General features: G+C 36.1%; 1 pseudogene; it reads right to left on the bottom strand.

Annotated features, from left to right (window-relative positions):
• Positions 1 to 350: 350 nt before the first annotated feature.
• LOC140238703 (beta-lactamase domain-containing protein 2-like) lies at positions 351 to 17384 on the bottom strand (annotated as a pseudogene).
• Between the last annotated feature and the right edge of the window lie 5223 nt (positions 17385 to 22607).

Here is a 22607-nt window from a genome sequence, read left to right as displayed (position 1 = left end):
ATTTGGTTAGTGCACTCGGATTTATAGACACACCTGCCACATCATCAGCAATATTAATTAAATTTATTTAAAAACAAAAATTAAACAACCGTTACATCAAATTCATAAATTTACTTTGGTATTTATTTAAGGGGAAAATCTCCTCTTATTAATCACTTTAAACCCACAGTTGCTGGGCAATTCAACATTCTGATACAATATAACCAAGCATGCGCATAATTCAATCTCGGTTATTTTTACTTACATGGCCTCGGGTGCAAGTGCAAAAAAAGGGGGGGGGGGTTAATAGGGAGAGGGAAATTGTCCGCGGAATACTGCAGTTGTTATGGAAGCCCTTCCTTCTCTCAGTCCTAGTCGCCGACGTTACCCGGAGCTCCGTCGATGGCTGCCGTCGTCACTTCGGCCCGAATCGCGTTCGTCGCACCTGCGGCTGGTCTCCGGCTGCGCCTCACTTCCTTCTGGTTCTCCTCAAAACATTAGTGGGCCTCGGGGGTGGGGTTTGTGCACAAGTTACAATCTTTTTTTTTCCGCTTGTTACATGGCAACTCTTCGGACAGTGGCACGGACGGCGTTCCCCACGTCAGAAGTAAAGTTCGGCCCACGGCTCTCTCTCCATTAACAACGTTCAACGTTCACCAACGTTCAAAAATTTGATGCCAACGGGCTACATCTTCACTAAGATTCAATCTATCTGGCAAAGTTCTCTCCACATTGTGTCCGGAAATCTCTCTCTAAGTGTGTACCAAATTCTCCTGAAATCTCTCGATGAAAAATCTCTCGATAAAATCTGTCTTCTGAAATCTGTCTTCTGAAATCTGTCTTCTGAAATCTGAAATCTCAAAATCTCAAAATCTGTCTTCTCCCCACAATACATGCCCTTTTAAACTAACCCTTAAATCCCTCCTACAATTCCATTATCCAATCATTTTAATTAATTTCCCACACCTAGATTATTGACAACCCTCTTTCGACCAATCCGCTTACCTGTCCCCGACTTGACCCTCTCCTCTCACCTGCGTAACCTACCTGCGTCTCGAACCCAACCTGACACTCTCCCTTCCTCCTAATATTTATAAAACAAAACCCAGCTTCGCTATGAGCCCTTTAACTTACTCCTCCAGCAGGATTCCCGATTTAACTCACACTACCACAATATTCTCGTTAAACACCTCAACTCCTTATCAAACATATACTCCTAACATCCTGCCAGTCGTATCTATTTCTTTGTCCTTTAAAAAATCACCTGATGTCTATCAAATGTCCTTCTTCTTTATTCCCTTTGTCTGGTTCCCTACACTGTCCTGCCATGCCCTAAGCCCGCTGTCTGAACCTTATTCCTTCCCTTTTATTCCCTTTATTCTTTCACCCTGTGCTTTGCCCTATCTACTTCATGACCCTCTAATTTCTTATCAGTCCCTTTATAATGCCCATCCTATTCGGGAGCCCCCCATTTTTCAGCTCGTTACATATATATATATATATATTGTTTTTCTTGTTCATGTATTATGTCATCCAGTGTAATATTATTCTCACCTTGTTCTTTGCTTTTTAATGAGAATTTGGAAATTAATGAAATGAAATGAAATGAAATGAAATGAAATGAAATGAAATGAAATGCCATGATGGGAATTTGGTATGGACCAACGTACGAGAGAAGGACATGTGTACATTCTTAACTCATCTGCCATCGCTATTATGCTGTGGAAATGTATGAAGCATTTGAAATATTCCAAAAAAAAAAACAAAATAAATGCTGCTCACTGCGATTTCAAGAAAATTTAGTATTGTCTGTTTGATGTTGACACTATTTAGTTAAGAAAAAAGAAAAAAAAAACCTACTGTGTGCCCCCCTAATAATCAGCCTAACTACGGGATTTGTATGTGACAGGTGACGTACAAATTATGCAAATTGACAAGTTAGTGGAGTAGTATTAGGGGAAACAGTCATGACAAGACTAACAATGACAACAATGACAACAACAAGACTAAAAACGAACAGTTTTCAAGGTTGTATAAATGAAACAATAGTGGTCAGAACAAAAAAAAAACTTTTTTTTTTGCTTCGTATAGTAACAATGAGATGGCAGAAATTCACACCATTGCTTTCTCATTTTTTCTTTATCCTCCTTGGTACTATAAACATTGCAAGTTCAAAATACATTTTTTGAGTGAAGTATTAAACCACACAGCGTAACTTACTAGCGAGTAGCAAGGTACAGATCATCCATACTTGTTGGGCCATTGCAGCGATGTCCAGTTTTCGCGCTTCAGAAGACCTACCGTTCATGAAGTGAATTGAATTGACATCTCATGATTATGCGAAATTTATAAATTACAATCTGTGTCACAAGTTGAGGGAAAAAAGTATAGAAGGTGGAGCCATCGACTGCTTTAATGGATGAGGTCGTGTTGATAGCAGCAACAGACGTTAAAGAGCAACAGTTTACATTTTGACATTTCTTCTCTACGCTATAAGTGCGTAATATTACGCACCTGACGTATAAATAACACTTTCCCCTATAAAACGGCCGTGATTAGGCAGAACTATACATATCTCGATTTTGACCTTTTTTTTTGTTTTATTGGCTTATTAAGTTTTTCAGAACATCATGCTTAATATGTTAAGATATGATGTTAACTCTTTGTCATTCAAAAAAAAAAATATCTCAAATATCAAGGTTTTGGGGTAAAAATGACGTCATTGAGCTGGCAGAACTACGTAACTTGAGATACGTAGCCCGGAAAGTGATCAGCGGACTAAGAATAAGTAGTAAGTTGCCTCAAAGCGGGGAATACCACTGGATGCCAATATGCAAAATCAAAGAAATGTAATGAAAATCCTTTCCAAAAGTAACAGAAGATGACAAATACAAATAATGTATAAACCTAATCACTATGATTGTGTAGTATGGAGGGAGAAATACTTGTACACGAAATTCTGTTATAATAAATATGATGCAAATTACGATCATGATATGGGTTGTTTATAAAAGCAAGCAAATGAGAACACACAACCAAAATGTTCAAATATGCAAAGAAAAAAAGACTTATCACTTAGGATTTAGCTAGGTTCTCATTATTTTGTACAACAATATGTGTACTTGGAAATAAAACAAACTACAGGACCACTGGTGTAGAAATGTCGCTATGCGACTAGTATGCCTCCGCCATAATGCATGATTCTCCTAATAGGTCTATAGCACATGTGGACAATGTGTGATTACATTTTCACTAAATTGGCAAAATATTAAAATGACACTTTGTCACAAATGTGTTGAATGTTCATCTTCTCCTTGACCTAGCTTTAATATTAATTGGATGAATAGGAGAGCATGTATTTGGGGATTCAAGGACTTTAACTTGACTTTGACCCATTCATATGTTTATGCATTGAGTAATTTTCAAGGTATGGAGAAAAAGTGCAATTTCTGTATTGAATAGTAAATTGTTACCATTTTCATCTGGCATTTGACCCTAAAATTCATAAGATAATCACTGTCAGGCAGAACATGCATAAATATGAAGTAAGTTTCAAGATAACTTGAGCCACTTCCGAGATATGGAGGAAAAAGTTAGTTCAGCGCTTTCACTTGATCTTTGACCTTTTGACCTTTGAGGCAAAAAAAAGAAAAGAAAAAAAAAAGAAACTTTCCAGAGAATCTCTGTTAGGTTATAAATGCATACACCAAGTGTAAAAGAAAAATAATCTTGTTGGCATTGCATAAATATAAGGGAAATAGTAAAATTTTGAAGTGTTGCCCTTGACCTTTGACCCCATGAACCCTAAATTCTCTAGATAATCACTGCCAGTCAGTACATATATATATATATATATATACTATGTTCCATGAAGATACCTTAAACAATTTCCAAGTAAGGAGAAAAAAGTGAAGTTTTGATATTTTTACTTGATCTTTTGACATTTGACCTCATAACCCCAAACTTTCACCAGAGAATCTTAATTGGGTAATACATGTATACACTAAGTTTCAAGAAAATATCTTCAAGCGTTGCATAGATATGGTGGAAATAGTCAAATTTTACGTATTTGACCTTGACCTTTGACCTTGAACATGTGCACCCAAAAGTTGATAGGCACAACTTCACCCCCTAATACACATACATGCCAAGTTTCATTAGGATACCTCAAAATGTTTTTTTAGTTACGCTGTCCACAAAATTCATTACGGACGGACAACCCGAAAACATAATGCCTCCGGCACCACTTCGTGGCGGAGGCATAAAAACCAACCCCAATTCAGCCCTTTATGTTCTCTCATTCAAGCCGCTTGCATGAGGCCACAATCAATGTTTGTCAGCTAGTTGTTAGGATGTAAATTCTTATACGTTATAAAAATTTTATATTAAATTACAAGCTTCGAAAAGATATCCTTACCACACGATGTCTCGCTGGAAGCAGACAGACGGGTACCTATGATAGCAATGGCTGGAAATAATCAACAACTTTATGGCCCTCCTATCTAAGTTAAGGGGTCTACTCAGAATCAATAATAATATAATGTGATAGCTAGAACAATATCTATAAATGACAAAGTGAATTAAGGTAATGTATATTATGCATTACCTTTATTACCTTTATTCACTTAGTCATTCATTGATATTGTTCTAGCTATCACATTCATATTTGTTTACTTTTTTAATCATAGTCTTTCTTTATAAAAATTAGGACCTATGTAATTATTGATACATTGCTATAGGGAAAAAAGGATATCGTATTTTCACTCACGTTTTCCTGGTAACTTCTGGAACACTGTACACACTCTAAAGTATGCAAAATAATGCCTTAAGGAGTGAATTAAATGAAGGGCCAGTCAGCCGGTAATGCGTTTTGCCAGTCACTCTTTACCCTTGTGCTGCAAAACGTCCTTCGTCGAGGGACAAAGGACAGCAGAGTCTCAACAAACACAGCTAAAACAGGCTGTAAAACATTACTGAATGTTCATGGGCTCCTGTGTTTTCTACATGATTTATATGATTCTACGGAGGCAGTGATGAATTGGAAAACATTATTCAATGTACACGTTGTGATGTCATCTGAATAGCCACTGTGGCAGAGGTATACAAAGCGCCTTTACAATTTATTGGCCTGCTAGCTCCTTTTTCATGAGACATTAGTCATATTAATTTGTACATCTGTGTATTAGGCTCTAAAGATTGTAGGGGTAAAGTACTCTCTGTTCATGCATAATCGTTCATTGTTATTAGAGAATTATCATAAGCATAAATATAATAGATGTAGAATTATATGCATATGGTATTATAATATATATATATATATATATATATATATATATATATATGTTGCGAATGTACGTATTGGCTCCAATATACTGAAGAATCAAGAAATAAACTAGTAATGCATTATTTCGCCAATAAAGAATGAGTTTATTGTACTCAAATTTTCGGTGGCCTCCACCTTCTTCAGGAGTCTGGGGAGACTCCCCTATATATATATATATATATATATATATATATATATATATATCATACATATCTATTCATTTATTCATCCTCTCAACAAGTTGTTTGGATTTATTTATTTGTTTATTTTATTTTTTTTTTTTACAAACGATTGCAAACACGAAACCAAATTATTTGTTCACAGCTTTCGTTTATTTATGTCTGTAAGAAGGGATGAGGCATTACAGTGTTTTGTCTATATATCTGTCTATTCTGTTCTGTATATGAACGACTTTAAACTTTATTTAAAGTTTACGTTTACGTTTGAAGGTACACACTATTATAGGACGTCATTAATGTCCAAATCACGGCATACTGAGTCCTGTCTACTGACCAACTTGCTAAAACTGAGCACAACAAGCGATATTTTTCGATTGTCCTCTTGTTAAAAAAACGATACAAAATAATCATGTTTGCCAAACGGTACTGCCCTTGCCACCAACACGCCACTAATTACCTTGAGAAATATTTAGAGAGAAATTTGCATTTTCACTTTCTTTGTAACATTGCAGCACGACCAACGAACGGCACATCCAAACACAACATACTAGCAATCTTTCATATTGCAGACGAATATTGTGGCTCTTGTGTATAAACCCAAATGCAAACCTCAGCTTATCTTCGTCAGGTTCATATCGATAAGTATACTGAAGTGTTGCAAATTGTCCTCGCATTCATAATCAGACCACAGTACTGTCCAAACACAGTGATTGCTTGAATGAAAAGTAAATGTTTTAGTGTATACGATGAGAATACTGGGCTGTAAGCAGCCAATTTAAATTATGGGAAGAATACAAGGTTCTCCCCCTATAATTGCAAACATCTGCGAGTTTGTTATCAAGATGGTACACCAATTATTCTAGTTCTAGTTTTGCAAACATCTGCGAGTTTGTTATCAAGATGGTACACCAATTATTCTAGTTCTAGTTTTCTCAGATGGGGGCGCCAGTGCCTCCTTGACGCTATAAATGCTGGATTTTTTTTTCTGTTACTTCCTTCAATATTCAAGATAACGCTTTGAATACAAAATCACTATTGTTATTGGCATACCTGACATTAAATTTAATTTATTGCACGATTGAGCAGGCCTTTGTAAATACATTGTGTATTCTCAAGACTGAGATCAGAAATCTATTTATTTTCAAGCTTTTTAATACAAGAATAAAGAGTTTTAACAAGTTCCACATTCCGCTTGTCATCGCTAGCAATAGTCGGCGCCAAGTAACTGCTGACGAAGGAGAAGCCAAGCTGCGATTTGGGATCGGCGTACGCAATTTGCCCCCCAGCTCCAGCGTGGCCAAATACAGTACAACCATCCTGAAACTAAAAACAACAGATAAACATGTGACAATATGAATATGAATGAAAAACAAAGTGTGCATCATCTACGCATATATATAATGACACATAAATTGCACTCATACACACACTCACACACACACACACACACATATATACATATATATATATATATATATATATGTGTGTATATATATGTATATAATGCGAATTCACGTATTGGCTCCAATATAGCGAAGAATCAAGAAATAAACTAGTAATGCATTATTTCGCCAATAAGAATGAGTTGTTCAATAAACTCATATATATTTATAATGATGTATACATTATACAAATACAAGTGTTTAAAATTATATAAGAACGAAAGTATTTCTCCATTTCTCTATTACAATAACTGTCATCGTCAATACCGTCATATACAATAACATCACTCATATATTATTACTTCAAGTTACAGAGAAGTGTACAAAATTCAGGTGTGCAAGTGGCACTGCGAAGAAGTACGCTCTTTTTTTAGTTTTTGAGCGCGAGCTGCGTGTTACGGAATACAATCATACATTCAGCTACACTTACGTTGTATATATTGCCGACAGCGAATCCAAGATTGAAGTTGATGTGAAACCCTAATGTGAGGTCTAAAGTTGGTGTTCCACCGTTCACGAAATCGTGCATTCTCTCTGGTGAGAGCAGGGTGCGATTTGTGGCTGGATCTGTACCGCCTACTGCGAGTATTCCGTAAAACTTCAAGAATGAAAGAGAACGTAAAACATTATTAAATCTTTTGACAGAGCCAAGTTTTAAATGTTTGTCCCAAGTTACATCAACCTGAAGTGTTTCCAATTCTATGCACGTTTTGTTCACAAACTGAGATGACAAAAGATTGCCTTAGCAACCACAAAACTTGCTGAAGGCTTGCCCTGTATGCCTATAGCTACAACTGGTGAATGATTAGTGACTACATCTACATCTTGTCTTAAAATCTCAAATGGAGGGAGCAGGCAAATAAAATGGTCCGTCATTACTCATTTATAATTACGGCAGGAAACGGCTTATCAGAGGTTTTAAAGCAATTACCGCATTAATTGTCATTGATTCTTATGAGAAAATGAAAAAATACCACATTTCATGGGTAAAGACAATGGGATCTTTTTGGAGAAAACGTTTCACTCATATGGTATAATGTTAATTCTGTCCTCTTAATGGTCATGAAGACAACAACTATTTGCTGTGACTTTATAATGGCCCACCGATAATACTCTAGAATCAGATGAATCAATTTAATCATGACGAGTTGAAGTTTCCGCAAAGATCATTTACAATTATAGTTTTTGAAGCGTTGACCAAGCACACACAAAGAACTTGCCATAGTAATTACAGTCAATAATCTCTGTATGAGGTCATAAATTCATTCTCTGGTAAGGTTCAGGGGTAATAGTGTTTGAAAAAGATTAATGACGTGTTACCTTCGCGAGAGATTCAGCTCGACCGAAGCCAGTGCAGGAAGGAATCTCCAGGGCCCGATTTTCAGGATTATTAAATATTTTTGCCTGTGACACATGGTAAGAAAAAACAAACAAAACAAATGTTATCAAATATTATTATATTTATAATTATTATTATGATATTATTAAAACATGTATTATTCATAGTCATATGTTTTTAGAATGTTACAGTAAACAGATCGTACTAAAATATCACAGTTATTAAAGTATATGTTCAAAGAAGTCTAGCCATTTATTTTACTTTAAACAGCGCTTAAGCAATTTTAAAATCACTGAATTTTTTAAGTTTTGAGGTCTTCAGAAAACAACGATAAAAAATATGGCAACTTAATAATAGAACATACATATTTCCTTGATCATTAGATGAACGTGTATACGTTTGGAAAGATGCAGAAGTGTATGGAAAGATTAATCACATGTTGTAGAGGGAAATGATGTGGAGAGCAAAGGGTTTCAAAAGATAATTTTAGCTGAAAAGTAGATCATGTCATTAAATGAGAGGACAATAGTTGCGCTATTACGATTTTTCCTCCATCTCATGAATATAGTAATTCGAATCTCCAAGAATGACATATAACATGGATTGAAATTTATCTTGAAAGGCTGGTCTTAGCAGATAATAATTGATTCCTCCACTTTCTAAATATCATTAGGTATTTAAAGGCTCTGCTTGGTATAATTATTTCCATTTGCCTGTATGCTTTGATATCATGTAACTGTGTTTCATCAGAATGCATTGTATTAAACAGGGCTGAACTGAATTGAATTGAATTGAATTGAATTGAATTGATTTGAATCGAATTGGATTGATTTGCAATAGTTGTACTCAGAACGAAATAACTGATTTATTACATTCGGCAAATTATTGCCAACAATGTAATACGTGTCCTATACAATCGGACACTTATCAAGTGTCAGATTGTTTTAACCTGTTAACAATTGCGATGAGTGTCATCCAAATTAATGGAGGTATTGCAATGAAAAGAAGGAGTTCACGTACACTAAAAACAATTTTAAAATCAACACTCATATAAAACACACATAATTATTACAAACACACGCGCTACCGAAGGAGTGGATTACTAGTATCACATAATTAGTTGGGCTTAATTTGATACAACGGTAATGAATTTTTACCTGACCAGCTTCGCCAGTGTTTTGCAAGGCTCGCTTCAGCAAGTCGCTCCTTATCGTGTGTAAGGCCATTTTTCGAGTCTTGGGACTGGCTAGCCCTGTCCACATTTGGATTAAGGGCGAAGTGTCGGAGACTCGAAGCCGAGCTGTGCGGTAATTCTCCTCGAGAGGGAGACCGATGTAGAAATCGATTCCTGTATAGTGAACGAATTCAAACAGAGGGCGTGGGGGGGGGGGGGGGTAGGTGCGGTGAGGAAGGAAGGGGAAAGGGGAAGGAGAGGACGGGTGAGATGAAGAGGAAGGGGGTTCGTATAGACAGTGAGGGGAGAGAAAATTTTCAAATTATAACGTTTATGGCTTCGCGAGTGATCATGCACAATAAATGTGAGGAAACTTTATAACACCAAGCAATCATGAGCAGCTCAAACACACCAGGTAATTATGTTTTATTCATTTCCTTTTGGGGGGGGGGGCATGCAGGGGTGGGCGAGGGGGTTTCACACCGTTGGGTTGTTGAATCTTGGTAATGTTGCTGTTTTCCGTTTTTCATTGTACCCTTAAAATCTAAAGGCATACTGTTTATCATTGGTAGCATTGAATAAAAAGCATTCGACTTAGATGCATAAGTGGATATCAATTGTTTCACAGACCATCCTACCATATAAAAAATTCCAACAAAGCCTAACATAATTATAGGGAGATGTATATTTGATTTGATTTGATTTGATTTGATTTGATTTGATTTGATTTGATTTATTTCTGCTTAATTCATCAGATATACATCAGATATGATTATGTACATGTCATTTATGACAAACAGTATGTCGACACATGGTTTTTAGTACATTATACAAGACAAATACAAACAGCTTATGGAACTTAAAACAGAAGGGTCTCCAAAATAAGCCGAGGCATGACGGTATGGAGACTATGCTTACCTAGTGTACCTACTCTGGATAGAATAGGGAATAGAGAAAGAGAGAAATAAGGAAGGGTAGGGGGAAAGGGAAAGTTACAGACGATGCGTACCACTCCAACTACTTTACAATAATTGTAATGGTAATAAATTCAATATGATAATGACATTAAAGTTAACACGTTCAGTTGCCTTTGCCGGAGTAATGACCGAATATGCAATATGAACATTGCGATGAAAATAATTTTCATTGCGATGAAAATTAATTTCATTATAACTATTGTTCACATTTTTATTTAACAATACTTAAAATTGATTATATAAACGTTTCTACATTGGTTGTTTCTATCCCTAACTGATATTCAGAACTTTTCTAAAGCACTATAACAGTTGAGTTTTTGTTTCATCTGCAAAAGGTAAATAATGCCTTTATTGCGATAATTGTTGTTATGTTATAACAAAAAAAAATGTACTAACCAAAAGGTATGGCAACCTCATCTCTAAAGAATTCTCCCATCGTCCGGTGTTTAGAATCTACTCGTCGTAGTAATTCGTTTGTGAGAGGTCCGTAGCTGAAGAGGTGGTATCCCTGCGTCTTTCCGTCCACTTCCCAAAGTGGTTCGGCTTCGGCCATCAGCTGGCCAGATTTTGCCACATCGCGTAGAGTCTCCAGCGTAAAGCCAGGTGGAGCCGAAAGAACCAACCCGGCCTATCGAGAATTTGATGGAAAAAAAAATAAAGAACACAAATATCGCAACTCCTTTATCAACCATCATTAAAAAAACTGAAGAATCTTTCATCAGCGTGTAGTGATGTTATGCTCTGCTACATGTCAAAGCAGATTTTTTTTTTTTTTTTTTAATAGAAAAGGAGTACATACAAGGAAATATTTCCTCATAAACCAACTGGTACACGAAGTAGTAACTCGGTATGTTATAATAGTATGGTATAGCTGACTTCAGAACCAATCTTGACAACGACTTGTAATAGCCAGCGAACAGTATCGACTTGGCACATTGTGTCATGTTTAATCAACCCTTTGCAGGCCACATTACTGTAACTGTTAATTGGTACGTGTGTGAAATTTGTACACATGAGATTCATAGGCACATGAAGGGGTTAAGAGAGAAGACCGACCTTATGGCCGAGTAGCTGCCGAACTGTTATATTATCCTTTCCCTTCTGTGCAAACTCCGGCCAGTAGGTGGCTACCGTTTGGTCATAGTCCAGCAGGCCCCGGTCCACAAGAATGGCCAAGCAAACTGCGGCAACCCCTGTGTTTGAATTAAAAAAAAAAAAGAAAAAGAAAATCTGCTGAAGCTTTTTCGTTTATTTTATGACGCAGTAAATACCTTTTCATCGGGGTTGATTTCTTTTGCTTTGTTTTTTTTTTTCCGTGATAAAACACGATCACACACAACGACTTTATATCAGAAGCTTGAATAAAAACTTTGATCTTTTGTGAGTATATTAAAATCCAAATATGATATTATCGGGCTCAGTGAAACTTGGTGGAAGGAGACATCACCCTCTTCGCTGCTTACTATAGACGGTTTTAAACTCATAACAAATAATAGAACATGGAAGAAAGGTGGGGGAGTCGGATTTTATGTGTCACAGAATTTAGACTGTGTCTTCTTAGAAAAATACAGCGTGATGTCAGATACATTTGAGAGTGTATTTATCGAGGTCAAAACTCCAAACAAAGGTAATATAATTGGGGAGATTTATCGACCCCCAAGCTCAAACCCTGCTGAATTTTTAGAGTTATTCTGCGGCCTTATCTCGAACACTTATTTTGACAGTAATACATGTTTTGTCATGGGTGATTTTAATCTCAATCTCCTTAATTACAGTGATAATCCCTTATGCGCAGATTTTCTTAATCTTAATATGTTGTCGAAATCATTTATTCCCATTATAAGGAAACCGACTCGAATAACTGATGATATATCTACTCTTATTGACAACATTTTTGTAAATGATTTATTTTCTGACATTACATCTGGCATAATAGTTTCTGACGTCACTGATCATTTCCCAATTTACGCCCTTGTGTCCAGTTTTATGACTGCTAATGTTTCTCACACCCACAACCCAGGTATTCGTGTAATGTCTGAATCCAACCTTAATAAACTTAGGGCGAAATTAAGTTCAGAGGATTGGTCCACCGTATACAGTCAAAGCGACATTGATTTAGCCTTTGAAAATTTTATGAATATTTTAATTGCTAATTATGATTCTTGTGTTCCTCTCCGAAGACCTCACCATTCTAATTATACAAAAGTACCACGACAACCATGGGTTACAAAATCTCTTCTCAGGTCCATTAACGGCAAGAATAAATTTTTTCATTAGTATCGTAAAGATCCATCCCCTTTAAACAAATTAAGATATGTTCGTTATCGGAATATACTGACATCCATAATACGTATGGCCAAGCGGAATTATTTTTCCCGACAGTTTGTTAAATATAAATCTGATGTGAAGAGTACGTGGAAGGTGATTAATGAGGTGCTCAAACATAGAAATAATACTGATCCTCCTAAATATATTTCAGTGGACGGCCGACAGATTAACGACCCGGTAATTATGGCGGAATCTTTCAATGATTATTTTGCAACTCTTGGTCCACATCTTGCTAGTGAAATCCCAAAATCATCAACTGAATTCTATAGATACTTAGGTATAGGAATTCTCAATCAATATTTTTTGAACCTATTGCTGAAGAAGAAATTATAGATATTATTAAGAATTTGAACGATAAAAAAAGTTCAGGATATGATGGAATTACAAATTTTCTTTTAAAAAATGTTTTAAACGAAATCATTACTCCTCTTACATACATTTTCAATCAATCCTTATGTAATGGCAAAGTCCCCAATAAGATGAAGTTGTCCCTATCTTTAAGAAGGGACAGAAAGATTTGGTGAATAATTACCGACCAATTTCTTTGTTGACTTCAATCTCTAAAATTCTTGAAAGGGTGGTTTACACACGATTATTAAAATTTCTCACAAATCATAACATTCTGTCGGATTCTCAGTTTGGTTTTAGAAAACATTACAACACAACCCATGCTTTACTAACTTTTATAGACAAGGTAGCTCATGCTATAGATAGTTTTGAACATATATACAATTGGAGTTTTTCTTGATTTTTCTAAAGCTTTCGACAAGATAGATCATGAAATCTTGTTTTATAAATTGTGTCACTATGGAATCCGCGGTACCCCCTTAGAATGGTTTAAGAGTTATTTAATAGAAAGAAAGCAATTTGTTAATATCAATAGCCATGATTCGCAATTAAAGCCTATTTCATGTGGAGTCCCGCAGGGCTCCCTCTTGGACCCACTTTTATTTATCGTATACATAAACGATCCTCCAAAATCATCGCAAAATTTGTCATTCATTTGTTTCGCCGATGGTACACAAGCTTGTTTTTTTCACTTCGAGACCCTAATGCATTAATAAATTTGATGAATACTGAGCTCAGGTCCGTGCAATCCTGGATTTATGCGAACAAATTATCCTTGAACTTAGAAAAAACTCATTATATGGTATTTAGTAATTCTTTGAATGTTGTTCCATATGATATCAAAATAAATGATTTATGTTTAAAGCAGGTTAATAACACAAAGTTTTTAGGGCTTTGGATTGACCAAGAATTATCCTGGAAAACTCATGTTAATTTTGTAAGTAAAATGTTTGCCTAGAAATATTGGGATTTTGAATAAGCTCAAACATTTTTTTCCTGTTCATATTTTGCAGAGTACATATTCTTGTTTAATATCTCCACACTTCAATTATGGAATTTTGGCGTGGGGAAATGCAATTCACTCATTACTAGATTCCCTTCTCCGTATTCAAAAGCGTGCAATAAGAATCATAAACCACGCCGGATATTTTGCCCATACCAATTGTTTTTCCATCAAAACAGAACTGAAAATTTCAAACCTATTTTATTATAATCTCGGAATTTTCATGTATAAACTAACAACTAATGAATTACCATCTGTTTTTATCCACGTGTTCAAAAGGAATCGTTCTATCCACTGTTATCCCACTCGCCAGAGTGACGCCTATCACCTTCCCCGTACTCGCACTATTTTTGCAAAGAAGACAATTATATTTACTGGACCCAGATATTGGAATGATCTCCCACTAGATATTACTTCTTCCTTATCTTTATTCACCTTCAAACGCAAATTAAAACAGTTATTACTTAGTGGATACACACTACCAAGCTTTTAGCAACCTTTTTATGCTCCCAGTCTTTTGTCCTTGTCCGCAGCACCAAGTTATTCAAGTGATTTCATGGTACCGATACATCTTTTAATAATATAGCATTTTTGTTATTCAAACACTGCGAGATTTGTATGCAGTCTGGTTTGTGCGATATCTATGTGGTTCATTAGTTTATTGCTCATCGATTTTTTGTACTGGTGTAATTTTAGTTGGTCAAGACAAACATATCCGTTCTCCGTGTAAAATTATATGCCTATGAACTCGGGAACCTACAGTTTTACAAGCTTTAAAGCTTTTATGTAGGCCCCATCATATTTCTTATACTTACTGGTGACATTTTCATACGATATGACCATGTACATTTGTGTCAAGTATATTTTCTTTTTCTTTTTCTTTTACAATCAAAAGACATGATTGTATATATTTTGTACTCTTGTTTTGTTGTCAATAATTTTGTAATGTCATTATTGAGAAAATGGATATATGAAATAAATTTGAACTGAATTTGAATTTGAACTGAATATATGGTCGTACTTGTAGTGAATTACTTGATGCATTTGTCAGAGCTAAATGTATTAGACAGCAAGCAAACAATAACTTGATAAAGTAAAACACTTGATAAAGTAATACACACATGTAGATTACAAAGTGTGCTTATGTGACTGTACACTAACTTTTATCATAATATTATGGAGTACGTCACAGGGGGACCGCAGGGGGACCCGCAGTCGCCTGCCAAACATCGTAGTTATGGTACGATTTTACTCATCAGAGTAGTAACCTCACATAACTTGTATCAAGACCTAATTCCTGCTTCTGCTCAATCAATATTTGAATATTCAAGCGGGTACTCCGCACAGGACATGATAATGCACTTAATCATTTCGTCCAAGCTATACCTGGGTGATCGTTTCGTCACACCTGCCTGGAGGAAAGCGCACCTTTTGTGGAGGAAAATGTCATGGTAACCGTATTCTGCTTCCAATTTTGCTGGCTCTCGACGTCTGCATAACCGCCCCAGATGTCCACCACCTTTTCCCCGCGGTAGTACGCAGCGAAGGCTAGCCACCTGTTCGTGAGTCCAGGCCGTTTTCAAAATTGGCCCTGTTCAAACGATCGTGAAAATTAGGCTCCAAATCAACCATAATCAATCAGATCCACAAGCTTCGCTTATATTTAAAAACTATACATGAAACGATTTCAAGAAAGGTAGGCAGCAATAAAACGACAGCTAAGCTCCGCGAGTAGCGAGTTCGATCAGCCAGTAGACTGTGTACATCACAATAACGTAGGCCTAAACAGGCTTGCACATGATGGTATGTATTCCCCTGTATGGGAATGCAGTGGACTCCATAGTTGAAACTATCGTTTTTATTTTCTAGTTCTTCAAACCGCATGCTTCCACAACTTTGACAATGAACAATTCTTAAGTAAGAAGAATCAAACAGTGGTAATAATTGTAACACTGTGTTGTACTGATGAAAGTCTGCATTTTGATGGACACCAATTCAATAATAAACACGGTAAACGACCTACGAGTTCGTTTATTATTAACCGATGGGGTGTTTCCCAAAAAATTACGGTCTATCATAAAAGTTAAGATCAACTTAAGTCATGGTCATGCCACTGGTTTCCCTGTTCCATTTTTTTTTTCCGGCCTTTCAGGATCCGCTATATGAATTGTTATCAAAATCTACAGTAAATTTTCTTTGCCACTTACTAGTATCTTATATTGTATATTTAATAGCTGCATTCTTCGCAGTTTAGTTTCCAAAATAATCATTTTCATGGGGTAGTGAGACTGATACTATGAAGACACGCACATCATATACCACGGCTTTATAGTTGCATCTTAACTTTTAAGATTGACGTCTTTGTGAAACACCCCCTGGCCCCTGGAAAAGGGAAATACGATTGTTGGAAAGATCAACTCGATACCTTTGGAACTAGATTATCCCTATGCATCACGTACAGCGATGGCCTACTATATAGGACCTTCAGATAATAGCTATGCAATGACAATGTGCATGCAGAATTCATGCCATCATCAGGCGCACTCGGAATAGTATGATCCCCAGGAATGATACCGCATGTATACTGAACTCTAAGCTAGAATGATGTGGATGATACTGGCTGTATTAACCATCGGTTTATATGACATAACGATAAGCTGCGTCCACTCTGCAGCCAGTCGCAGCAGGTTGTACTTCGTCTGTACATTGCCTGGTAATTCAAAAGCCCGTACCAACATACCATCTAGAACTGACACTCTTGAATACTTTGTCGTATTAACGGAAAGGTTATATACTGGAGAAAAATCAGTAAACAGTAAAAACTTTGACTTTAGAAAATGTCAATTTTATGGTAAAAAAGAAAGAATTGCTGACTGTGGTTGACAAAAGGAAATTTCTATCAACTCTGGAACTTGAACATGTAGGTCTTACTTATAGCAGGCATACAAGGAACACTACCGAAGGCAGTTTCGTGCAAATCAGGGAGGTGAGTCTCACCTCCCTGTGCAAATGAATGAAGCGTGTACAGTCACATTTTCATGGTTAGATTAATTATTAAGGGGTGAAGTACACACGCATAATATAGTGCATGCATTGCAAACCATCAGAGCGGAGCATACAACTGTTGCACAGAGAATACAGCACCGAACCTGAATGTTCTGGCGACTTCCTCAAAGCCAGGGGCCACGAACCCGTCTGTAACAATTGGCGGCTGCGTTCTCCAGAGGACTGGAAGGTACGTGATGCACAAGGCCACCATCAGCACGAGGAACGCGTCGCTGAACTTCGACATGTTCTGCTCATTACAGCGGTCGCATGAAGTCAATGTTCATATCCCATGCGTTTGAGACCCTCGTATTCGTAGGAAGTATAAGGCTCACTTCTATAGTGCACGCACCGTAATTTTTGAACTAAACTGCAGGACGCTGTTTCTTGTAGGCAACACTCTAGCTTCATATACCTACGTACACAAGCCGTAAAGAAGATTTAGGGAAACCGGGTATAAGTTCCCAGAACCCGAGGTTGATTACAGCACAGACTTTGTAGCCTATGCAAATGTTTGTTTAATTCAACAATCAAGACGTTACGAAGACAACCTGTGAAGTGTTGAGATATAGCTGGACATATCAAAGGATCGACTTGACTCTAACTAATCTGGCCCATGTGTAGGTGCCTATTGATAATCAGTAAGTTACGTTGAGAGATGCCTGCATATCCAGGGCCCACCAACTAATGAACTTACGGCAGAGATAACACAGCACCAACATCTAAGATTTTGTAACACGATAATTATAGATGTAGACCTATGTTGTATTCTCTCTCTCTCTCTCTCTCTCTCTCTCTCTATATATATATATATATATATACATACATGTATGTATATATATAATAGCTTATATAGCCAATATATACTGTATAGGCCTATAAATGCATTGCTTACTCCACACAACCAACCACAAGAGACATCATCCGATATCATGGAATCCGGAATAACGTGATTTTTATTTAGTTGGAAATTAAACTTTTTTTTTAAAGCAATATCTTTTATGTTGCCTCATGTCCGAACTTCAGTACATAAAACACTTGGCATCAGAAGTTTTAATCATCTGTCTTATCGAAACATCTTCCTATGTATTGTAGTCCTGTGTGTGTGCGTGTGTGTGTGTGTGTGTGTGTGTGTGTTGGGAGATATTTTGGAAGAAGTGTTGAATGAAGACTTTTTATAATAACGGGCATCTGTCAATTTTACCCAAAAAAAAGGGTAATTGCGTTTAATAGAGAAAAGGGAGGGAAAATATATTAGGCATGTTCAAAATCGGTGCGCCTGTAGGACTAACATTTCACAAAGTAGATTATAAAATTATATCAAAGGTATTGGTAAAAAGAATATGAGAGGTGCTAGTATTAAGATTAACAACATATTATTACATTACATCAATTAGCTAAATATGCTTATTAGGCTAATCAAAGATAATTGCCCTAGGTTGAGAAGTGGCAACCAAGTTTATAGTTTACTGCATTGTTTTCCCCATTTAAAACACGAATCGATAAAAACCTTGTACATACCAAATTTTTCAGGTCATATAAAATTAATGGCATATCATTACACCTAATGAACTATTGCACACTGTACATACATAGTATGCTAATCATCTTATTCTGCTTATTATGATATTTAAGACAGGTACAAACCGGTGTTATAAATGGATTCCCGGTCATAAAAAACCTTTGAAAAGTCGTAGTTTACATGTGTTTTCAGGCTTTCTGCTGTGAAATATCAATAAACGTCATATGAGCTCATTAGCTGAATATGCTTATCAGAGACTAATACATTAATGATTGTGTCAGTTTTCCAAGGTATCAACGAAGCTCAGTTTCTTCGGTACCCCTCTTAAATATGAATCAAGAACAACAACAAAATGTGTGCTTTTAAACAACATTTTCAGGTCATACACATGGTATATATTACCATCTACTTCACTATTGTACATAAGCAAATTAGCTCATTATGCTAATACGATATTCAAGCCACTTATATCATTTGAAATTTATTAGAAATTGGTGTTATGAATTAATTCCTCGTCACAGAAAGGCCTTCAAAGTTATTTTCCCCATGTTTTCAGGCTTTCTGTATTACAATTAGCAATATTACATACAGTGTATCGGGCTTCTAAATAAAGTTGTCTGAAGGTTTCCAAGGTGGCAACCAAGCTAAATTTACTTCAGTATCCTTCACGAATCAACAATAAAGAAAACACCCTGTTCTATAACAACTTTTCCGGGTCTTAAAATTTTCTACGGGACTACATACTAATAAAAATTGATTTATCTTTCATCTTTTACAGCAGTTCTTAATTGGCTAATGACAGAGGTTGAACAAATATTTTTTTATGGGAAAGACAGAATTAAAAGAAATAATGTCAAGATTACAAGAATGGAGGAGTTGGATAGAAATTATAAATTGTTTGTTTAGGCACAACGGATAGTTCGGTTGAAACGTCTGTTATATGGAAATAAAAATATGAGCTGGTAGATATAATTTGATCAATGCTGAAGGGCAGTTTGAGGTAGATTTTTTTCCACTTTGTGATTATGAATTATCTGGATTGAATTTAAGAAAATCTACAGTTTTATATTAATATTTGCAAACGTTGGTCGAGATAAGTGGGTGTAGAGACATGGATTTGGAATCTAAAAACCAGACTTTTTTTGTAATAGAAATATATAATTATTTGAAAGGGTGCAATAATGTTCTTTAATCAAAACTTGTATGAAAAGGAAGATAGATTTATATAATTGATCACATATTGGATAAACGTAATGTTAAGCCACCCCAATATTTTTTTTTTTTTGTAATCTGGGTATGAATAGCATTGATTTGTTAACACTTATCGATATTTATGATATAATACAGGACGATTTTTGCTGAAGATATATTTGCAAAAATTGTATGAATTGAAGATAAAAGATGATCATAATGATTTTGCGTGTGGTAAAAAAAAAAGGAAACCAAGATCTACAGCTCTTCATAGTAAACACCAGAGAATTTCAATTCAAGTTATTACATTGCGTGATCTACACCAAATAGCAACTTTTCAAATTTGCTTGTGGACCCTGGGCAAACAAGAACATCATGGGGCTTAATGTATATGCAGGTTCGTCTCATGGGCCTTTTTTGCCAAGTGTCGGACTCTTATCGTGAACCTTGTTTGCCTACTGTTGGACTCATGGGCCTTATGTGCCTAATGTCCAGCTCATGGACTGTATGACTCGTGGACTGTAAGACTCATGGACTCATTTTTTCAATGTCAAGGTCGTGGGCCGTATGACACTTTGCTGTCGGGCTCGAGGGATTACCCCACCATCGATAGGTTGGTCCTCTATGTAGGTTTTACTATTCCTTGCTATCGCTTACGCGGAGGAAAAATTGCACGATATCAGTAAATGGCTATGGATTTGGTATATAAAGCCATAATCAAATATGAAATCTAACAACGCCACAGAGATGATCCACAAGGATGTATTTGTACTGAGTATGGATCAACTAAAAAAATGCAACAATCACAAAATTACATTTTTTGAATACATATGCTAGATTTATACATGCTCCCTAATGCGGCATATTATGTATCATATAATATCTACTCATACTTTCACGACATCATCAAAATGATGATACTCAGTATGATTGGCACACAAATCAAACGCTTTTGATAACGCTAGTTAGTAGAATTGCTGTAAAAATACAAAGGCACCTATTCAATTACGCACCAGCTATTACCTTTAAGAGTGTAATTTTCTCGTGCTTTGTTATTGTTTTGTTTTGTTAGTGATACACATCACGTGATTTTAGTCAATGAAGATCAGGTTTAAGCCCACGTGCATCCATACTTTACATACATATTCCTCTAAATGTTCATTTGGGTAATTTTCAAGAGAAATTTTCAGTTGAAATATTCCACCTTAGATGATAGCAGACTACTATTAGTTAATAGACTGCAGGCTTACACTATTTAAATTTTATAGTTCAGGGGGCGTTTCATCAACGAGTTCGTGGGAGGTTTTCACCGACAAATTTGCTATCAGCCAATCAGACGCAAGGATTTCAGTAGCTTTTAACAGTTGTCAGTGTAAATCACTGACAAAAAGTTTCATGAAACGGTCCCCTGATGACATCAAATATTTCAGAGAGCTGTCAACGTGAGGTATCTCTGTTGCCCTTATTGAGTTTTAGCGCAGTGTGCTCTCACGAAAACCATGCCGGTGAAAGAATAAAGCCGCGTTCAGTTACCACATTTTATTAATACACGTTACCACCACACCATAAATAGTCTATTTTACACACTCGAGTCGTCAACCTGTAGTCACGATAAATAAAACAATTTTACAAACTCCAAACACCACATTAATGGTAATGATATTACATGACACATACTCGAATATCTCTAAGCAAGGAAAGTCGACAATTTTACCTAAAGTAACTTACAAATACTGAATGCACTAGAAATGTCGCTTTGGCGACTGGTATGCCTCCGCCATGACGCATGATTTTCCGAATAGGTCTAAATAGTACATGTGGACAATGTGTGATTACATTTTCACAAAATTGGCAAAATATCGAAATGACAAGTTTGTCACAAATGTGTTGAATGTTCACCTTCCTTGACCTAGGTTTAACTGGATGAATAGGAGAGCATGTATCTAGGGATTTAAGTTCTTTAACTTGACTTTGACCAATTCATACATGTAGGCACTGAGTAATTCTAAAGGTACAGGTGTGGAGAAAAAGTGCAATTTCTGAATTGAATAGTAAATTGTTACCATTTTTATCTGGCCCTTGACCATAACATTCATAAGATAATAACTTTCAGGTAGAACATGCATAATATGTACTAAGTTGCAAGATAACTTGAGCCACTTCCGAGATATGGAGGAAATATTAGTTCAGCACTTTCACTTGATCTTTGACCTTTTGACCTTTGAGGCAAAAAAAGAAGAAAAAAAAAACTTTTGAAGTGTTGCACTTGACCTTTGACCCCTGACCTTTGACCCCGACCTTTGACCCCATGAACCCTACATTCTCTAGATAATCACTTCCAGTCAGTACATGCATAAACTATGTTCCATGAAGATATCTTGAACAATTTTCCAAGGTAATGAGAAAAAAAAAGAAGTTTTAATATTTTTTACTTGACCTTTCGACCTTTGACCTTTGACCTCATAACCCAAACTTTCACCAGAGAATCTTAATTGGGTAATACATGTACACACTAAGTTTCAAGAGAATATCTTCAGGCATTCAATAGATATGGTGGAAATAGTGAAATTTTATGTATTTGACCCTGACCTTTTGACCTTTGATCTTTGACCTCATGACCCAAACTTTCACCAGAGGATCTTAATTGGGTAATGCATGTATACACTAAGTTTCAAGAAAATATCTTCAGGCATTCAATAGATATGGTGGAAATAGTGAAATTTTATGTATTTGACCCTGACCTTTTGACATTTGACC

This window comes from Diadema setosum, chromosome 15 (genome assembly GCF_964275005.1).
Source record: "Diadema setosum chromosome 15, eeDiaSeto1, whole genome shotgun sequence".
In the NCBI taxonomy this organism is placed as follows: domain Eukaryota; kingdom Metazoa; phylum Echinodermata; class Echinoidea; order Diadematoida; family Diadematidae; genus Diadema; species Diadema setosum.
This window is presented reverse-complemented; position numbering and strand designations above follow the sequence as displayed.